The 17,141-nt window shown below is 49.8% G+C and overlaps 2 long non-coding RNA genes across 3 annotated transcripts in view; one reads left to right on the top strand and one right to left on the bottom strand.

Annotated features, from left to right (window-relative positions):
* Positions 1 to 12,628, top strand: part of LOC109024407 (uncharacterized) — a 29,395-nt gene extending 16,767 nt beyond the window's left edge. For both annotated transcript variants that reach the window (XR_010132279.1, XR_002003911.3), the window contains 3 exons: positions 543 to 679; positions 7,575 to 7,757; positions 12,381 to 12,628. This is a non-coding gene — a long non-coding RNA (uncharacterized lncRNA). The remainder of the gene's footprint in view (positions 1 to 542; positions 680 to 7,574; positions 7,758 to 12,380) is intronic.
* LOC109024405 (uncharacterized) lies at positions 2,258 to 7,156 on the bottom strand. The gene is made up of 2 exons (XR_002003909.4): positions 6,993 to 7,156; positions 2,258 to 6,535 (listed from the first exon to the last, which is right to left on the bottom strand). It is a non-coding gene; the product is annotated as an uncharacterized lncRNA (long non-coding RNA).
* Positions 12,629 to 17,141: the final 4,513 nt, after the last annotated feature.

The following is a 17,141-nucleotide window of genomic DNA, read 5'->3' as shown; positions in this document are numbered from 1 at the left end:
CCTTGATCTGTCTCTTATTTAACTATTTCCTCTGAATATGTGTGTGTGTGTGTGTGTGTGACAAGAGTGTAAAATCCACGTTTTTGTATCCATTTTTTTCACTTCACATGAAATCACGAGCACTTTCCACACTATTGAAAATTTCAGGCAAGCATATGATCAAATCATCCTTCAGTATTTCCCTGTCTGGAAAACCCGTGCACTCTTCTCCATTCCTATGTTGCTGGACATTTGTACTGCTTCCAACTTTTGCTGTTGCAGTTTATGTGGCAATGATCATATTACTACATAATCTTGGTTTGCATTTATAAACAGCTCCTTAAGATAATATCTTATGTGTGTGATAACTGCATCAGGGATTAAGTGCTTTTTAAATTTAAGCTCTTGATACATCCAGCAAGTTGCTTTTGGAGACATTGGGCCTGGTGGCCCCCCACTGATGGGCATCCTGTGCTCATGTTTCTGTTGCCTCACAGGCACTGTGTTGAAAAGTGTTTGTGTTAATCCTATTTGATATGCTTTGTTATTCTTCTAATTTTCAGAGAATTCATGGCTGGGACCAGCTAGTCCTTGGCTCCACCTTCTTGGGAGCAGATTAAATACGACTTCAAGCCAGTGAGGTGATTTGAGTCCCAGCAGCCTCATCTGCCAAGTCAGCCCCAGCACTGCATTGAGAAAGGTCAGAGATTCGGAGTGCAGACAAGAGCTGTCCCATGCCAGAGCCCAAACTTGTCCCCTGGTTGGGAAGCTGAGGAGTGATTCTTTGGTTCTCAGATGCTCCGAGGGTGCCTCAGGTGGCATGCAGTCAGTGCACACATCCCAGGTATGTTAGCTGCACCCCGACCAGCCTCCCGAGTTTGGGGTGCTGCCGACACAGGATGCATCTACTGCGCATCATGATAGGCCTCCCCAAGTACCCTGTCCTGCTGGTGCCCTGTCTTCTGACCCCCCGTCAGATCTTGGCACCAAGCCCTGACAACCACTTCACTCTGGAGGCCGTTCCCAGAGCCTATTTCATGGCTCATTCAGAAGGAAAATGAGGGGGCCTTTTCCATTTCCAGTATTAAATGATTTAATTCACAAGGGACTTGGTCAACACAAGTATCCCAACAGAGCCCAGGCCCTGTATCATTTGCAATTTACCATTCTGATTAAAACCAACCCAACCCCATCAAGCTCTGCATGGGGTGAACCAGCTGAAACTGCACCACAGGCCCCAGCGGGACATCCGGCCCAGGGAACTGAGGCCGGGGAGGGGAGGGGGAGCCGGGAGTGCCTCTGCCTCATTTCAGGAGACTGATACGAATGATAGGAAATCCGGTCCCCCCTTAAGATGGATGTTTCTGTAGAAATACATCTGATGAATATTTAATTATATTTTAAGAGGGACCATTATTCATGGAGCAGTCATTAGCCCCAGAGGACTTCAAGCCCCTCACCTGGTTAAGAGCCACGTTCATATGCAGATCAGCCCCCACTTCCAACACTCCCTGCTCCAAGAGGAGAGCAGCTGGGAAAGCCTGGTGAGCTCTCCATCAAAACAGGGTGACACAGGGCAGCAGTGGGGTGGCCAGTGGCTTGGCTGTGGGTGGGAGATTTCAGAGAGGTTGACATAAGCCAGGAACCTGAATCAAGGCACCGAGACCTCAGCCCCACCCCGACCCACCTGTTCTAAGGGTCCCTGCAGGGCTCCGTAATCCCCACCTGTGACAGACTCCCCTCCTGAAGCTCTTGATGCTTCCCAGGCCCCCTCGAAGTCCTGTGGTTCCCTGGAGATGCTGTCAGCCCACAAGGTGCCAGGAAGGACCTTCTTGGGATGGAAGACTTGGGTGAACCTGTCCTGGGTGACAGGCAGTGGGTGTGTCGCTCAGAGTTCTGAGGTGGCAGGTGACAGAATCCACGTAAGGTCCTGAAGCAAGGAAAAGCGGAACCGACCAGAAGGTCCCAGGAGCAGGAGTCCCAGGTCTTTGAGGGGCAGGAACTAGGGCATCCTGGAGCTCTGGGTGGCAGGGGCAAGCGAGAAGAGCTTGCTGAGGGCCACTCAGTATAAGCCCAGGTGACTTAAGTCCCAGAAAAAAAACCGGTGGGCCCTTACCCATAGAAGGCAGCAGAGCCAGGCCATTCCTGTGCACTCCAGGAGGTGCAGGCACCATTCTGCCTCTCAGCCCTGCCAGGAAACTTCTCCCTTCCTCCTTCCCCTCTCCCTCCTCTACCAGGTGGAATTAACTAGCAAAAAAACACAAACACAAAAACAAACTCTCAATGCCTAAATAGCATTGTTTATTTGTCACTGACTTCACCTTGTATTTGCCGGTCTTTTTGCCTCAGTCTCTAAAATGAGCACAAAATCAATATTCAAGGGAGATAAGTGTGCACTGGCCTGGGGAGTGGGGGGAGACAGCTTCAATCTGTCAAACAGCCTATTCCATGTGAGAAATGTCAGCAGATAGAAATGGATTAAGTCTGCCACTGAGTTGGTTACAATCCAGAGGTGAGAGTCTTTGGAGTGACCTTTATTTAAGAAATATCACAGCAAAGTCTGTTGGAAAGACGCTCTGGTGAATGATGGAGCCTGATGCACGGTGTGTTCACTGGGCTTTCCGGAAAAAGAGCCAGCAGGAGGCATCCATATCCTACATACAGAGAAAGAGGTCGAGTTTAAGGAATTGGCTAATGTGATCCCGAAGGCTAGCAAGTCCAAAATCTGCAGGCTGGGCAGGTTCGAGACCCAGGGAGGAGCCAGTGCTGCCATTCAAGTCTGAAGATCGTGGAGCTGGAGACCCAGAAAGGAAATGGTGCCAGTCTTCAAGTTTGATGGTCATGGAGCTGGAGATATGGGGAGGAGTCAGTGCTGCTGTTCTAGTTTGAGGGTCTGGGATCTGGTGACCCGGGGAGGAGCCAGTGCTGCAGTTCAGGTTTGAGGGTCATGGAGGTGCTGACCCAGGGAGGAGCTGGTGCTGCTTTTTAAATTTGAGGGTCGTGGAGCTGGGGATCTGGGGAAAAGCCAGTGCTGCTGTTTTATTTTCAGGGTCATGGAGCTAAAGACCCGGGAAGGAGCTGGTACTGCAGTTCAAGTTTGAGGTTCGTGGAGCTGGATATCTGGGCAGGAGTCAGTGCTCCTGTTCTAGTTTGAGGGTCTGTAGCTGGGGACCTCTGGAGGAGCCGGTGCTGCTGTTTAAGGTTTGTGGAGCTGGAGACCTGGGTGGAGCTGTTGCTGCGGTACAAGCTTGAGGGTCATGGAGCTGGAGACCTGGCGAGAAGTCAGTGCTGCTGTTCTAGTTTGAGAGTCTTGGAGCTGGTGACCTGGGTAGGAGCCGGTGTGCTGTTCTAGTTTTAGGGTCTTGGAGTTGGTGACCCGGGGAGGAGCAGCAGGTGTTGCTGTAATAGTTAGGGTCGTGAAACTGAACACCTGGGGAGGAGCCAGTGCTGCTGTTCACATTTAAGGGTCGTGGGAGCTGGAGACTTTGTGGCGAGTTAGTGCTGCCATTCAAGTTTGATGATGGTGGAGCAGGAGACCTGGGTTGGAGCCAGTTCTGCTTTTTAAATTTGAAGGTCATGAGGCTGGAGACCTGGGCAGGAATTGGTGCTGCTGTTCAAGTATAAGGGTCATGGAGCTGGAGACTCAGGAAGGATCAAGTGCTGCAGTTCAAGTGTCGTGGAGCTGGAGACCCGGGGAGGAACGGGTGCCGCAGTTCAAGTTTGAGGGTCATGAAGCTGGAGACACAGGGAGGAGCAACAGTTTGAGGGATGAGTGGCTGGAGACCTGGAGAGGAGCCAGTGTTGCAATTCAAGTTTGAGTTTCATGGAGCTGGAAACCTGGACAGGAGTCAGTGTGGCTATTCTAGTTTGAGAGTCTTGGAGCTGGTGACCTGGGCAGGAGTCAGTGCTGCTGTTCTGGTTTGAGGATCTTGGAGCTGGTGACCCAGGGAGGAGCTGGTGCTGCTGTTGTAGTTAGCGTCGGGGAGCTGGAGACTTTGGGTTGAGCTGCTGTTGTAGTTCAAGTTTGATGTTCCTGGAGATGGAGATTGGTGGTGGGGGGTGGGGAGGAGTCAGTGTTTCTTTTCTAGTTTCAAGGTCGTGGAGCTGGAGCACTGGAGAGGAGACGGTGCTGCTATTCTAGTTTGAGGTTCTGTAGCTAGGGACCTGCAGAGGAGCTGGTGTTGCTATTTTAGTTTAAGGTCCCTGGAGCTGGAGACCTGGGCGGAGCTGTGGCTGTAGTTCAAGTGTGAGGGTCGTGGAGCTAGAGACCTGGTGAGAAATCAGTGCTGCTCTTCTAGTTTAACAGTCTTGGAGCTGGTGTCCTGAGCAGGAGCCGGTCTGCTGTTCTAGTTTTAGGGTCTTGGAGCTGGCAACCTGGGGAGGAGCGGGTGTTGCTGTAAGAGTTAGGGTTGTGAAGCTAAAGACCTGGGGAGGAGCCAATGCTGCTCTTCATGTTTTAGGGTCGTGGGGCTGGAGACTTTGGGAGGAGCTAGTGCTGCCGTTCAAGTTTGACGATGGTGGAGCTGGAGACCTGGGTTAGAGCCGGGGCTGCTTTTTAAATTTGAGGTTCGTGGAGCTGGAGACCTAGAGAGGAGCCGGTGCTGCTGTTTTATTTTCAGGGTCATGGATCATGAGACCCAGGAAGGAGCTGGTGCTGGAGTTCAAGTTGGAGGCGTGGAGATGGAGACTTTGGTTGGAGCTGGTGCTGCTGTTCTAGTTTGAGGGTCGTGAAGCTGGAGAACCAGGGAGGAGGTGGTGCTGCAGTTCAAGTTTGAGGTTCATGGAGCTGGAAACCTGGGGAGGAGTCAGTGCTGCTGTACTAGTTTGAGAGTCTTGGAGCTGGTGACCTGCAGAGGAGCTGGTGCTGCTATTGCAGTTAGCATCCTGGAGCTGGAGAATTTGGGTGGAGCCAGTGTTGCAACTCAAGTTTGATGGTCGTGGAGATGGAGACCTGGGATGGGGGAGCCAGTGTTGCTATTGTAGTTTGAGGGTCATGGAGCTGGAGACGCGGGAAGGAGTTGGTACTGAAGTTTAATTTTGAGGTTCGTGGAGCTGAATATGTGGGCAGGAGTCAGTGCTCCTGTTTAGTTTGAGGGTCTGTAGCTGGGGACCTCAGGAGGAGCTGGTGCTGCTGTTTTAGTTTAAGGTCCGTAAAGCTGGAGACCTGGGGAGGAGCAGGTGCTGCAGTTCAAGTTTAAGGGTCGTGGAGTTGGAGATTTGGCGAGAAGTTAAGGCTGCTGTTCTAGTTTGAGAGTCTCGGAGCTGGTGACCTGGGTAGAAGCTGGTCTGCTGTTCTAGTTTTAGGGTCTTGGAGCTGTTGACCCCGGAGGAGCAGGTGGTGCTGTTATAGTTAGGGTCGTGAAGCTGAAGACCAGGGGAGGAGCCGGTGCTGCTGTTTGAGAGTGGCGGATATTGAGACTCGGGGAGGAGCGGGTGCTGGAGTTCTAGTTTGAGGTGGGGAGCTGGAGACTTTGGGTGGAGCTGGTGCTGCTGTTGTAGTTTGAGGGTCTGTAGATGGGGACCTCGGGAGGAGCTGGTGCTGCTGTTTTAGTTTAAGGTCCATGGAGCTGGAGACCCAGAGAGGAGATGGTGCTGCTGTTCTAGTTTGAGGGTCAGGGGGCTGGAGACTTCAGCCAGTGCTGAAGTTCAAGTTTGAGGTTTGTGGAGCTGTAAACCTGGGCAGGAGTCAGGGCTGCTGTTGTAGTTTGAGGGTCTTGGAGCTGTTGTCCCAAAGAGGAGCTGGTGCTGCTGTTCTAGTTTAAGGTCCATGGAGCTGGAGACCTGGAGAGGAGATGGTGCTGCTGTTGCAGCTTGAAGGTCTGCAGCTGGGGACCTGGGGAGGAGCGAGTACTGCTGTTTTAGTTTAAGGTTCGTGGAGCTGGAGACCCGGGGAGGAGCAGGTGCTGCAGTTCAAGTTTGACGTTCGCGGAGCTGGAGACCTTGGGAGGAGCGAGTGCTGCTGTTCAAGTTTGAGGTTCGTGGAGCTGGAGACCTGGTGAGAGAAGTCAGTGCTGCTGTTCTTGTTTGAGAGTCTCGGAGCTGGTGTTTTAGGTAGAAGCTGGTCCGCTGTTCTAGTTTTAGCGTCGGAGCTGTTGACCCCGGAGGAGCGGGTGGTGCTGTTATAGTTAAGGTCGTGAAGCTGAAGACCAGAGGAGGAGCTGGTCCTGCTGTTTTATTTTGAGGGTCATAGATATTGAGACTCGGGGAGGAGCGGGTGCTGAAGTTCTAGTTTGAGGTGTGGAGCTGGAGACTTTAGGTGGAGCTGGTGCTGCTGTTCTAGTTTGAGGGTCTGTAGCTGGGGACCGGGGAGGAGCCAGTGCTGCTGTTTTCGTTTAAGGTCCGTGGAGCCGGAGACCCAGGAAGGAGCTGGTGCTGTAGTTCAAGTTTGAGGTGTGGAGCTGGAGACAAGGAGCCAGTGCTGCTGTTCTAATTTGAGGTTTGTGGAGCTGGAGACCCAGGGAGGAGCTGGTGCTGCTGCTGTTGTTTAATCTGAGGGTTGTGTAGCTGGAGACCTGGGAGGAGCCTGTTGTGCTGTTTAAGTCTGAGGTTCGTGATGCTAAACATGGTGCCGGTGTTGGGGAAGGAGAGAGAAGAGACAGAGAGAATGAATCACAGGATGCCACTTGAAACCATCGGTGTAACTGTTTCTCAAGCAGATTAAACCTGGGAACTTGTGAGTCCTAGTGATCAATGCATTCGTTTTTCTCTTGCACAGTTTGGATTTGTTTTCTGTCTCAGGAGACAGAAAGAACTTGATTACCCTTAGGAATTGAAAAGCTTAGAAAAACTAAAGGATGTTGGTGATAATAGTAATAGGAATTAAACCATGATTATCCTGGCTGATAGAGACAAAATCACACACTTACAGTATATATCTTTCAATCAGTTAGTAAAATAAAAAATAAATTGAAAAATAGACCCAAGCAAAGCTATAAAAAGTTGTTTCATGGAGAAGCGATGGAGGACAGAGATTAATCTGAGAGTTGCTACTAATGGAGAAACTTCAAACTTACCATTTTTCCCGTGAGGTTTTGTGTGAGTTCTGGCAGCTGAGTTACTTCACAGAGCCCAGTGATGCAGTAGATGTCACAGAAGGACCCTCGCCCAGCTGTTCCTGCCTCTCTGCTACGATGAGTGTGGCCGCTGATCCCCAACTGACTGTGTCTTGAGACCAGGCCCATGAGCACAGGGGTTTCCATGGTGAAGGTTCCTGGATGGAACACCGTGGATGTTCCTAATGTTCCTTCCTGATGTTCATCTGCCATCTTGCTATTTAATGCATCTTGTGTATAACTGTCTTCTAAATATTAAATAGAAAAAAGCATTTGTACAATATGGGTAAGGTATAAAGAACATCGACACACAGGACCTCCACCAAGTTTAGGGAACAGAATCTGAAGAGACATAACTGGATGTTCCCTGGAGGCCCCTCCTGAATCCCAGTCCCTTCCCTTCTGCAGAGGGAATCACTTTCCGCTTTAGTCTTTATTAATCCCGTACTTTTCTTCATAGCACGTTTCTTTCACCACGTATGTGTACATCCCTAAACAATATGCCATTTAGTGTTTGAACTTTCTGTTGTCTTTTTGAGACAGGGTCTTGCTCTGTTGCCTCGGCTGTAGTTTTGAACTTGGATGTGAAGAAATTCTCCTGCGTGGCTGCTCCTGTGCTGCATTGGGTCTGAGCATTTGCTCGATGTCTATTTTTGTCCTGCATTCTCTTCCTGAGACCCATCCACACTGACATGGTTCATTTTCATTGCTGCGTGATCGCCCGTGGTATGAGGGGAACGTGGGAAATGTCTTCATTTTCCTGTGGATGAGGGTTTGGCCAGCTTGGGCCCTTAGGACTGTGTTGCTAGAACGTTCTTGGGCATTTCTTTTGTACACAAGTGCAAGTTTCTTCTGGTCAGTAGCTTTCAATTTTTTAAATTTCATCCCAGTTAAGAAATGTAATTTTCCTCATAACCCACAACACACAGCCTTTCATATGGAAGCGTAACAACAACAACAAAAGTTCACAACCTTTCTTAGCAGTGGCTGAGTGTTCTTGTTGCTCTCCATTCTCCCCAACCCTTGCATTTCTTGGGTTGTGGGATTTTTGCCAGTCTGGTGGGTGTCACGTGGTACCTCATCCTGTTAGGCTGAGACCCTCTTCATGTGTTTATTGGCCATTCCTTCACATTTCGCCTTCTGTGAAGGGCTGGTTCAACTCTTTTGTCCAGTTTCTGTTTAGCTGTTTGAATTTTTGCCTTTTTCTTTTTTCTTTCTTTTATTTTTTTTGAGATGGAGTCTTGCCGTTGCCCAGGCTGGAGTGTAGTGGCGCCATCTCGGCTCACTGCAGGCTCTGCCCCACCGGGTTCACGTCATTCTCCTGCCTCAGCCTCCCGAGTAGCTGGGACTACAGGCGCCTGCCACCTTGCCTGGCTAATTTTTTGTATTTTTAGTGGAGACGGGGTTTCACCGTGTTAGCCAGGATGGTCTCGATCTCCTGACCTTGTGATCTGCCCACCTCGGCCTCCCAAAGTGCTGGGATTACAGGCGTGAGCCACTGTGCCTGGCCATAATTCTTGCCTTTTTCTTTTTAAATTATTATTATTTTTTGAGACAGAGTGTCGCTCTGTCACCCAGGTTGGAGTGAAGTGGCATGATCTCTGCTCCTTCAACCTCCACCTTCCGTGTTCAAGCGATTCTCCTGCCTCAGCCTCCAGAGTAGCTGGGACTACAGGTGCATGTCACCAATGCCCAGCTAATTTTCATGGTTTTGGTAGAGAAGGGGTTCTACCATGTCAGCCAGGCTGGCCTCAGACTCCTGACCTCAGGTGATCCACCCTCCTCGGCCTCCCAAAGTGCTGGGATTACAGGCATGAGCCACTGAGCCCGGCCTGCCTTTCTCTTTTTCAAGAGGGCTGTTTACGGTTTATGCACATTCATTTGGTGACTGTGTAACAAAGATGGGTTTGAATCCACCAGGATGAACCTGTAGGATCCCCTCTCTGTGGTGGGAGAGGAGACAGAGAAGGGTAGAGGGGCACGGAGAATCTGAGCTGAGAGGAGGCTGAGTCAGGTGGGACTTGCAGGCTGTTGTGAGGACTTGGCTACTCCTCTGAGCCAGGTGGAATTAGCAGGGGATTTAACCAGAGGAGCCGTTGTCTCCCTTATGTATTCTGCCACAGTTGGCTCAGTTGAACTCACCTGTTGAATAAGACTTGGCCTTGGCCACCCAGAGGCCCATGGCTGAGGGCTTAACTCCTGGCATGGCCACTGACACATCCACGTTTGGCACACACATGGCTGGGTAGCCCTGAGACCTGCTCTGCCTGGGGCTCTCATTGGTGGCATTTCTCATGTTTGTCCCCTCTCAAGTCTGGCCTATTTGTGAGCCTCATTACACCTTGGCATGAAGAAGGAGGTTTGGCAAATGACTCATAAAGCATCTTTTTAAAGGTTAATGGTCACTATTGGGGGGAGAAAGGGCCACTGAACACAGATGCTCTCTTTGCTGGTGTGGTTTTTTCAGTTAAGTGAAAATAGAGTCATGCCTCTTTGCACATACCTGGTCTGATTACCAAGCAGCCAAGGAGGCCGCGGGGTGTCTTGGAAGCTGGAACCATCAGCCCTGTGTGAACTACATGTGTTGTTACATAAGTTGCTCCCAGGTGAGGGCAAGTGGGTCAGGCGATCCCAAGCTCTGCTTCCTGCTTGGCATGAGTGAGCTGTGTGTGAGGAGGTGGTTGTGGAGGAATCCCACAGTCTGAGCAGACCAGACAGTTACCTGCAGGAGAGCAGGGATGATGCTGTTCTCGCATTCATCATCCACAGTGCCTGGCACCTGCTCCAGGCCATGCAGGTGTACAGGTGTCCAACTGATCTTAGATAATGTGGGTCCTGCTCAGTGGCCCTGGGGATAGAAGGGAAGTCAGCTTGAGAGCTTTCCTGGGTCATGCCTCACCTAACTTACATGGTGTTTCCAGGAGAGAGGGCTACCAGCAGTGTCTGTGTATCAGTCAGGATGAGTAACAGCAGCCGCTACAACCACAGTTCCCAGTACTCAGAGGGGATGCACACAAGGGTTCTTTCCTGCTCTGGTCACAGTCTCACTGTTGGGGCAGCTCACCTGAAAGGACCCTTAGGAGACAAGTACCTCTGACTGATGTGCCTCTTGCAAAGTCCTAAGGGAGTGGGTAAAATTCGCTTATTCCAGCAGACAGGGAGGGGCACCCAGGGCGAACTCCCTTTGCCTGGGAGCAGGTGCAGTCCTTGAGTCCTGGGTCGCCTGTTTCTTCCTCTGCCTTGGCCTACAGGCCCGATGTGATCTGACCTCTGCCTGCCTCTCCTACTCCATCTCCCCTCCCCTTCCTTTCTACCAATTAGATTACGGCCTCAGTGAATGTGACCAAGGACCCTGAATCACAGTGGCTTAGCCAAGGTGGAGGTTCATTCCTGTTTCACAAGAAAGTCGAAGCCAGTCAAGTGATTCTTCTCTGCAGTTTTCAGGGTCTCAGCCTCCTTCTATCTTGTTAGTCTGACTTCCTTGGAGTGTGGCTTCCCCCGCCCAGTGTCCCTCCTGTCTCCTGCCAGCCAGCAGGGAGGGGAGAAGAGAACAAGAGGGCACAAACCTTCCTTCCTCTAAAGGCAGCCACTGTGCACAGGCCTCACCTCCCAGTGACCACAGCCTGGTCACATGACCTCTGTTTGCTGCAAGGGATGCTGGGAGATGTAGTCTTCATCCTGGATGTCAGTGCCCAGATTTGTCACTCCTGTGGCTAAGGGGAGAGAGGACATGGGAGAGAGTCACTCGTTCTGCCCACCCTTGCGCACATTTCTCCAGTATAAGGTGACCCACTGCCTCAGCTTGCCCAGGACTGAGGGGGTTTGTGGGACAGAGACCTTTCCATTTTAAAACAGGGGCAGTTCTGGACAAATCATCCCAGCTTGGCTGTAACTCACAAGTTTCCTGGGACATGAGATTTCTAGTGTTAAAACCAAGAGAGTTCTGGGCAAACCTGGACAAGTTGGTCCCCTCTACTCCAGACACACTGGCTTCCTTTCTGCTCCTCCAGCAGGACAAGTCAGTGCCTGCTATAGTGCCTTTGTATCTGCTGTTACCCCTGTCTGGGATTCCCTTTCTGCAACTCTGTGCGGTGCTCACTCCTCTTCTGTTGAGGAAAGGCTGCTTTCTGGGTGTCCCCGGGTGCCTGGTCTGCTGTACTCAGCACTACATGCTCTGTGAAAATCCCTCCGTGCTCTTCATAGAATGAGATCTGTTCTTTCCACCCTTCCCTGCCCACTTCAGTTTCAAATCTCTGAGGATTTTTGATTTTTATTCTCTTCACCACTGAAAGATACATCTCTTTCCCTAAGGCTGTGGCTGGGCTCACATACAGCCAGATAAATCTGATATTAATAATAACCTGAATGAAAAACATGTATTAAATCCCAACATTATGATGTAGGAAGCATGGATTCTGAAGAGATGTGTAAGCCTAATAAAGGCCAAAGGGTGTGGATTAAAAGGAAATGTGGGGTGGAGAAACATTTCATGAAATAGAACCCCATCTCTTGGGTGAGTTCATTGGTACAACCTTTCTAGAGGGCAATTGGCAATTGGCCAATGAAAGTGCCACATATCTTTTAGTCCTGAATTCCATTTATAGGCATTTATCCCTAGGAAATAGTCAGAAAAATATGCAAAGATGAATCTCTAAAGATGTTTATAAGAAGAAAGTAGGAAGCCTAAATGCTTGCTGGTGGCCTCCTGCCCTTCCTCCGGTGCTCCTCTCTCCCCAGTGGCTGGACACTTGCTACATTTTTCCAGCCTCCCTTGCAGGAAGCTGTGACCGTATGACCAGGTTCTGACCAATGCAAAGTAATGAAAGTGTTGTGTGGCATTTTTTGAAACCTTACATCTATCTTCTGCCTCATTTCTTATTTTTTTGTTTCCTCTCTCCTCCTTGGCCTATGGATGTGATGGTTGGTGCTCTTCCCATCAATTTGTTCTGTGAAGGTGAGATTCACATCCTAGGAAGTGCAGAACAGTTCACTGGAAAAAAACAGGGTCCCTCAAATTTTGTATAAACACTAGACTGTCAAGCTCCAGCTTTGGTTTCTGTGAAAAATACACTTTTGTCTTAGTTGAAGTTAGAGCTCTGCTAGATGAAGCTGAATCACATCCTAACTTGATTAAAACACAAAATTCATTGAATACATTGTGGTACATCCATAAATGCCAGTGCTAAAAAACAATAATGTTGATATGCAGAGTTCTCATTGTCAAAATAAGTTGATAAAATATTGTTGAGTGTACATGAGGCGGGTTTACAACTGTATGTATTAAAACCACTATTCCATTTTCATAAGACAAAAAGCACATGTGTGTCTTGGGTGATATGTTTTTATTAGGTTGCTCTATCTAACCATCCATCCATCCACCTATCCATCCATCTAACCATCCCTCCATCCAACCATCCATCCACCCATCCGTCCATCCTTCCATTTGGCCATCCATCAATCCATTCGTCCACCCATCCATCCATCCATCCAGGTAAGCCGTACACCAAAATAACATTGCTCATCTTTAGTTGATTGTGTCAGTGGTGACGTTAAAATTTTTTCTTCAAGTTTTACTTTATATTTGAACCTCTAAGATACCCCCCAAAGTCTCCCTCTCCTGGTATTCATGCCTGTGTGCGACCCCTTCCCCTTGAGTGTAGAGGAGGCCTGTGACTTGATCCTAAGCAATAGAATATGGAAAATGAAATGGGATGCCACTCCTGTGGTTATGTCACAGAAGGTCATGACTTCTGTCTTGCTTCTAGCTGACTCCTTCCTTTGCTTCGATGAAGAAGTTGTCATATTGGAAAAATGCTTGTGGCCAGGAACTGAGGGTGACCTCTGGCCAACAGCCTGCAAGGGACTAAAGCCCCCATTCTGAGGCCTACCAGGACCTGACTCCTGCCCAGAGCCATGTGAGCCTGGGAGCAGAACCTTCCCTGGTGGCTTCGTCCGCTGAGCCTCCACCCTTGGCCAACACCTTGATGATCACCTGCAAGACCCCCTGGGGTAGAGGACCCAGTTGAGCCATGCCCAGACTCCTGACCCCTAGAAACTGTGAAATAATAAACATGTGTTGCTCTAAGCTGCTAAGTTTGTGGTAATTTGTGAGGCAGCAGTAAGAAAACTTAACACCTACTTAATCCCAGACACTGAGCTGGGCCTTATAAAAAGGTTCCACTAAAGAGAATAGCTTTGGAAATGCTCTGACATTTGTCACACACAGGCAATTTCAATCGAACACCTCTTATAACCTCTTTTCATGTTTGGGTGGAAAAACAGTGATTAACAAATCCTGGGAAAGTGCGAGGCATTTAAATGGATGTACAATTTCAAGCCTTTCAGAGCCGGCTGAGAGCTGCTGCACTGATTAAAGGGCTGATGATAACTTCTCAGCAGAAAGGTTAACGGGTGTGTGCGATTTTATCTGCAGCAGAGACTGTGAGGAGGTGGAGGGGAGGGGGCTTCAGAATGGTCTTCGGGTTGATGATGGATCGTTCAAAACTGCTCTAGGTGGCTGGGCGCGGTGGCTCATGCCTGTAATCCCAGTATTTTGGGAGGCCGAGGCGGGCGGATTACGAGGTCAGGAGATCAAGACCATCCTGGCTAACACAGTGAAAGCCCGTCTCTACTAAAAATACAAAAAATTAGCCGGGCATGGTGGCGGGTGCCTGTTAGTCCCAGCTACTTGGGAGGCTGAGGCAGGAGAATGGCGTGAACCTGGGAGGCAGAGCTTGCAGTGAGCCGAGATCATGCCACTGCACTCCAGCCTGGGTGACAGAGTGAGACTCCGTCTCATAAATAAATAAATAAATAAAAGTGCTCTAGGTGCAGAACAAGAGAAGGAATGAGAAGGGGCTCAGAGGAGGCAAATTAGTCACTAGAAAGCCCCAAAGATCAGCCTTCTCTGTCTGCCATTCCCATGTGGTCACCTGGTCTGGCCTCTTTTCTGGTGGATGCCAACAGCCTCCTCAAGGGGCCTCTGGATTCCTCTCTCAAACCCTGTTGTAAATTCTCAGTACCGTAGCTAAATGGATGTTTAAAATTTCACAAGCTACAAATCCTCCCATTACGCTTTGGATGAAATCCCAGACCTGACCATGGGCACTGTGGCCCAGGGTCATGGGGTCCTGCTGGCTCCTCGGGCCCCATCATGACCCGCTTTCTGCTGGGCTTGCTGCAGTGTCCACATGGCCTGCTCTTTATCCACAGACATGGCACTGTCATACCAGTTCCAGCCTGAGTCGCTTTCCCTTTTTCTCCTTCTCATCTTTCACGTCTCTGCTCCAAACCCCCACCCTCAGGAGCCTTTCCCAATTGCTCACACTGACACATGCAACCCCATGACACTTTGGATCGCATGAATCTGCTTCATTCTGCTGCTGTTGGAAATGACTTCTCTGCTTTCTGTCGTCACTTGCTTAGCAACAGTCTTCCCCAGTGACCTGCTGAGCTCAGGGGTACAGGGAGCTTGTTTTGTTTCCACATCCCCCCTATGCTGAGGGCGCAGCCTGGCACAGAGTAGGCACCAGTCAGCATTTGCCAGATTAATTGTCTGTCTTCAGGATGGGTGGTAGAAGAAGTGAAGGAATTTTTTAAGACGACATTTATACCTAATGAGAGATTCCTGGCGTCGAGGCTGGTTTCAACATGGGGTTTCAACATGGGGTCTGCAGAAGGTGACATGAAGGCCTGCAGGACCCCGTCAGGCCCCCTCAGGCTGATTCTTGGATTAGGAGTGATTGCTGGTTTCCAGACTCGCTGACATCTGACAAGTCGCCATCCCTGGGAGGTTTGCTTGCTCTTTGCCAAAGGATTCCCTTCAAATCTCCGCCTGGCTCTGACCCAGATGAAGGGCACCAGCTGCCCAGCTCGTTCCCTTCTACAGTGAGTCACAGCCATGAACACCTCCCAGAGGGGCCTCCTCAGACATCCCTGTCCTGTGGGTCTGGGATCTGATGACCAGGAGGGGAGCAGTTAGGATGACCCCAGTGTCTCTGTCTCTGGATGTCACACATTTGGGTGGGGAGGGAAGGGTAGAGAACCTGGACAGACCACCGCTGGCCCCATTCCCTGAGGTGCATATGTAAGAAGCGCTGCCTAAGCGCCTCCTCCGTGCCAGGCATGGTGCCCGTGCTGGGCTTCATCAGGGCACAGACGTGTTCCCATCTTATGGCACCGGTGGAGGGTGACAGTGAAGACACAAACTCGCAGATGAGTTAGACCCTGACCTGCAGCGGTAGGTGCTGTAAAGGAGATAAATGGAGCCTGGGGCTGACAGTGACTCAGCTGGGGGCCACATTAATGAAGTGACCAGGAGGATCTCTCTGAAGAGGTGGCATCTGAGGCCTGGAGGATCAGAAAAAGACAGCCGTGTAAAACTCTGGGGCAGTGTTCCTGGCAGAGGGAAGAGACAGTGCAAATGCCTTGAGGTGGAAAAGGGTTCAGCAAGTTCAAAGGTCAGAGAGAAGGTCTTTTTGGGGTGCCCTGAGGTTGGAGCAGGACAGAGAGGCTGGCAGGGAGCAGCCTTGAGTGCCATGATGAGGAAGGAGGGTTTCGTGCGATGTCATGAGCATCATGGATGTCTGAGCAGGGGGCACTGTGACCTTCACACTCCACAATGAGCTCTCTGGCTGCCACATGGACAACAGGCTGGAAGGGGCAGGAGTGGACCCGGGAGAAAGGATGAGGCTGGTGCAGTAGCAATTATGCCCATCAGGATGGTCAGGGGAAAGAAAAGTAGTGCAAAAACGTCTCTCCTTCTCCTGTAGCCCATGGTTATCTCCTAAACAACTATGCAAAAGATAAACACCCAAACGCTCCAGTAAAACCCAAAACCAAAACCAAAGCAACATCCCCATGGCTTCTGAAGGTAAAGGGTAGAGATGAATATCTATGAAGCATTTACCACCACGTGTTTGAGGAGGAAAAGATAAAAATCTTATGATTTTGTTCCCTTGAGGACCTTAAATATCAAATTGAAAATATACTGTGTTTCAAAATGGTGTTTCCCCAAAGAGTGGAGGGGTGCCCACCAAAGATACGTGAGATAGGCCGGGCGTGGTGGCTCTCAGCTGTGATCCTAGCGCTCTGGGAGTCTGAGGCAGGTGGATCACCTGAGGTTAGGAGTTCAAGACCAGCCTGGCCAACATGGAAAAACTCCGTCTCTACTAAAAATACAAAAATTAGTTGGGCATGGTGGCGGACATCTATAACACCAGCTACCCAGGAGGCTGAGGCAGGAGGATCGCTTGAACCCGGGAGATGGAGGTTGCAGTGAGCCGAGATTGCGCCACTGTACTCCAGCCTGGGTGAAAGAGCGAAACACTGTCTCAAAAAAAAAAAAAAAGAAAAAACATGATATGTGAATATGTGAGATAATTTTGGGTGGTTCCTGAACCAGCATGAAACGCTGTGGAATCCCACAGTGTGAAATGTATTCCCTTGCCCAGTGTCTTTCAGTCTCTCTGAGATAGTCATGGAGATAGTTTCAGTTCAATGCTCATGTGACTTCAATACCTCTCCACTGCTTGAGAGACACAAAGGTGAAACTGCCTTCACACAAATTATAACTGAGGAAATTATGACAGTCAAAGACATCACACCTAACTGACTCTATCTTGCTTCTAACCTTTAAACTGCCCTTGTTCCTTGCTGGGCACAGGCCAAACTAACTTTGAGAAAGAATTCAGTTCATGATTTGACTCAAACAAAATTGGTTATAGCCTTTTCTTGCCTGGGGAGCCGTCTGCCTTTGCAGGACTAACAAATTACAACCTCTGGCTGCAAGAGTCTGAACCTCCCCAGATTGCTCCTGGTGATAGCATCACTATTGTAAAACCTAAGATCAGTGCTTGAGATATTTTGCAGACCCTGCACTTGATGGATCAGCTGACACCACCCAGACCGGTAATCTGCCTCAACCAGTTCCGCCATCCCACCCAGGAACAGAAGACAGCATGAAAACCTCACTTCTACCCCCTATGATTCCATCTCCACCCTGACCAGTCAGCTCTCCCCACTTTCTGAGCACCTACTTACCAAATTATCTTTAAAAGCTCTGATCCCTGAATGCTCAGGGAGACTGATTGGAGTAACAGTAAAGCTCCA

This window comes from Gorilla gorilla, chromosome 21 (assembly GCF_029281585.2).
Source record: "Gorilla gorilla gorilla isolate KB3781 chromosome 21, NHGRI_mGorGor1-v2.1_pri, whole genome shotgun sequence".
NCBI classification, from domain to species: Eukaryota; Metazoa; Chordata; class Mammalia; order Primates; family Hominidae; genus Gorilla; species Gorilla gorilla.
Note: the sequence above shows the minus strand (reverse complement) of the source record. Positions and strands in the feature narration are given on the sequence as shown.